Source organism: Corylus avellana, chromosome ca1, assembly GCF_901000735.1.
Source record: "Corylus avellana chromosome ca1, CavTom2PMs-1.0".
NCBI classification, from domain to species: domain Eukaryota; kingdom Viridiplantae; phylum Streptophyta; class Magnoliopsida; order Fagales; family Betulaceae; genus Corylus; species Corylus avellana.
In genome coordinates this window covers 50,670,721-50,674,627 of record NC_081541.1, presented here as the reverse complement: position 1 = coordinate 50,674,627, position 3,907 = coordinate 50,670,721, and the positions used below count along the sequence as shown (strand labels likewise).

At 36.9% G+C, this 3,907-nt stretch overlaps 1 pseudogene; it reads right to left on the bottom strand.

The window, feature by feature from the left end:
- The window catches only part of LOC132167800 (uncharacterized), a 5,562-nt pseudogene extending 1,920 nt beyond the window's left edge, over positions 1 to 3,642 (bottom strand).
- Positions 3,643 to 3,907: the final 265 nt, after the last annotated feature.

Below are 3,907 nucleotides of genomic sequence, written 5' to 3'. Positions count from 1 at the left end.
TTTGACCTTCAAAAGCGCTTTGAATTTTTTTTACCAAACGAGTGTTCTTCTTTTTTTCAAATGAACTTTTAGGGTATTAAACGCACTTTTGAGGTCCATAAACGTAATCTTAAACAAGTCCTAAGAAATCTTAAGTTGTGCAGGAACAAATCAGTACACTTGAACTTACCTTTCTTGGCTTTACAGGGACATCCAACAAAATCTCTGATTCTAAGAGCAATTCATGCATTAAAGACCCACTCCAGCAACCAGCTGCAATTATAACAGCCTTCTTACTGTACAAGGTATTTTTGGAAGTAAGAACAGCTTCAACCCCCTCATGGCTACCAGACCTGAGTATGAAAGAATATGTAGTTAGCCGAACAATTGGTATCACCTTCATATTGCGTTTTTCACAAGTAATTCTAAAGTCGTTCTTGTGTTCTTCGTAAGGTTTTTCAATGGTGATTTTAGAAGTAATATCATTTTTAGAGTGACACAATAGGGACTTATAACATTACTCTACTCATGGCAATAGTTTCAAATGCATGTCATAATGTGACAACAAACCTTAATAAACATGTTACTGGGTCATGATAGAACTCTGCATATCTGCCTTACGATGCAAAATGTCTGTTGGCCTACATATTAACCATATTATCTCAATAAAAAAACAAGAAAATGTTTGGTATATAGTTAAAAGTACAAAAATAACTAACCTTTTCAATAAATGCAACAGTAAGTTGAGCATCCAATTGGCAGTCATCAGGAAGAAAAGCAGCACTACTATCTTCTCCAACCATAAGGGCAGGTTCCTTTTGAAGCAAATCATGGCCAGACAGGTACTCTGCTTGCAATCCAGCTTCGGATAACTGCTGCACTCTCCTTTTTAATAAATCTGAATCTCCAGGAGTTCTACCAATTAATAGGCTTCCTACAAATTTGAGTACCATATTGTTGTTACTATGCACAACAATGATGAACAATATAGAATCGAAAAGAGAGAGTCGAAACACAGATTTAACGTGGTTTGGCAATGTACTTACGTCTACAGAGAGTGCGGCTGTATTTTGCTATTAATGATTCAGGGTTACATCATTACATATATATATATATATAGAAAAATTATAAACCCTAATTGTACCGACGTATTTTGAAAATCCCCAAAACTCCCGCTCCATGAACGTCGCTATTGTTCACTCTGCTCCCGACTACTTGGCCTTCCACTGGTGTTCTAATATGAGCCACTAGTTCCAACAAAAAGTAAGGTAGGTTGGTCATTCCCTGATCCACACCTTATCTGTCCTATGAATGTTTAGGTAATGTTTGCACCATGGATGATGTTTAAGTGAAGAATTATTAAAATCACATGTCAAAATAAAAAGAAAAGAGTAAAATAAATTTTCCCAGCATTTATGATATTTTTACCATTCGACAAGGTTTAGATATTAATTTATTTTATAGGTAAACAGAATTGACATTGAGAAAAAAAAAAAAAAATCAAAATAGTAAAAATTTCAAAGGCCTATGCATAGAATGGCCTATCCAATCTGAATTGTGTACAACAATCTAAACTCCATTCCCAAAGTGAAGAGTACTTTAAATACCTGTCTTCTTCCAACCCAACACTTCAAGAGGATTCAACCCTTGTTCATGTATGCTCTCTGCCAACAATTCCCACAATTCATGACTTCTCATTGCCAGCTCCCATTTTTCACTTCCTGGTGTTTTGTGTACCCTCCATATATAGCCCTGCCCTAGAACCGGCTCAAATGCCAAACCAAAGATGGAGATATCCTACTACCAATTAGATATTGGGAAGGGAGGCAAAAAAAAAAAACAAAAAGACTCACAAACAGAATAAACGTACTAAACACTTAAAATTCTCATACAATGACATAAGTGGTACACATTTTCCTCTATGAAATGAAAGTTATGAGATAGTTTAAGAAAAATTTAGAAACACAGTAACCATACGAGTACACCATAGAAATATGGAGCATTTGCATCCTTTTAGAGAAGTCTACAAACATGGGAAAAGGTAGTTAAAGTAGTGAGTGACCTTTAAATTTAGACACTTGCAAAGGGTATCAAATTTGGAGTCTTTAAAAAAATGGGTAATTACATTTTCCCCCATTAACTACAATACATTGTCACTTTGCCCCCATGAACTGACAACCCTACTACCTGACCCTATCAAATTACCATTTTGTGCCCAAAACCCCATTTCCGTCAGTCAAAGGCATTAACTCAGATAGTCAACCTGTCATGTGCGTCCCACATGCCATCTTAAAATTTTTTATCCCACTTTTGCCTATAGTAGGGTTGTCAGTTTATGGAAGCAAAATGACAATGCGTTGTAGTTGATGGGGAATTTCAATATGGCATGTGGGGCGCACGTGACGGGTTGACCGTTTGAGTTAACGCCTTTGACTGACGGAATTGGAGTTTTGGGCACAAAATTGTAGTTTAATAAGGCTGGACATTAGGGTTGTCAACTCATGGGGGCAAAGTAACAATGCGTTGTAATTGATGGGAGAAAATGTAATTACCCCTTAAAAAATTTAAGCCAACCTTTTATCCCTAAAGGTGTAAAAACCATGACCTTTTATCACAAAAGCCACAATTTTATTGCAAGACCTTTTTCAAAAGGTCTTGCAAATATCACCCAACCTTTTATCCCAAAAGGATGTACAAACTAAGACCTTTCTTAAACAATCTTTTGCTTAATTTTCTATGCAATCCTAAAGATAAAGTTTTCGAGTTGTCAAATGCACATATTTTTTTTTTTTGTAAATGCTCAATCATCTCAAATTTTCAATACAACTCTTCAACTTTACCCTCTCAATACAATGCTTATACAACAAACTTCTGATAGATTCATGGTCATCACCGCTTTAAAATACGTTTTGTCAAGAAGGATGCGAATATACATATAAGCACATCTTAAGCCTCAAGCAATGTGGGACACCACACTAAACCTACGGGTTTTGATCTAAATTAAGCATTCACACTTATTACATATTCAAGGTGATCGGACTCTATCATTTTTATACTCACATATATATACTCAACACATACCTATATATTTATATGTGTTACGATCATAGTGTTCAATATGAGTTAAATCTGATTTTAACTATGTCTTGAACACATTTTTCTTGCAAGCCAATTTTTAATGGTGAGTTTTACCAAAGTTTGTTACAATATATATATATATACAAGCACATAAAGAATATAAGGAAGTGGTTCTCTTGTTCTTTCCTTTTTCCACATTTGCTCGATAAACAAACAGAGCACAAGGTGAAAGATCAGGATAAAGGATCCGAGAGAGTAGGCTTTACCTGCACCAGTGGCACCGGAACAAGGGACAGCCTTGTCGACCACGGCGACAGACAGGTCCGACCCGATCAGGAACTGCCGGGCGATAGTCAACCCGATGATTCCAGCTCCGATGATCACCACATCAAAAGTACGAGAAGACGCGGATATCACGGCTTCGGGTCGGTTTATTCCGGTGGACATCGAAATGGTCCAATGGAGCCAAACAAGCTTGTGGTTGACCCAAAGGCGAAGCTACCAAACTGTATCCTTGGAGATGAGACGACGCCGTTGGTGCAGGCCGGGGTTGGGATATGGGCGGTACGTTGTCGTCGAAGCCATTTTATAGCTACTTCAGTCAACTCTGCTCATCAGCTTCAATAGTAATATTTTATCACGTAAAAAGCTGCTGAGAGCACCGAGTACGAGTGTACTCCTCAAGCAAAATGTCTAACATGCCCCCGGATATATCTATTATTACTAATTTTTTTCATGGGCATGTTTGGGTGTGCATTTGAGGGATTTAAAAATGCGTTTAACACTCGAAAAATTCGTTTTGAAAAGAAAAAGTAACATTTTGGTAAAAGAAATTGAAAGCGATTTTTAA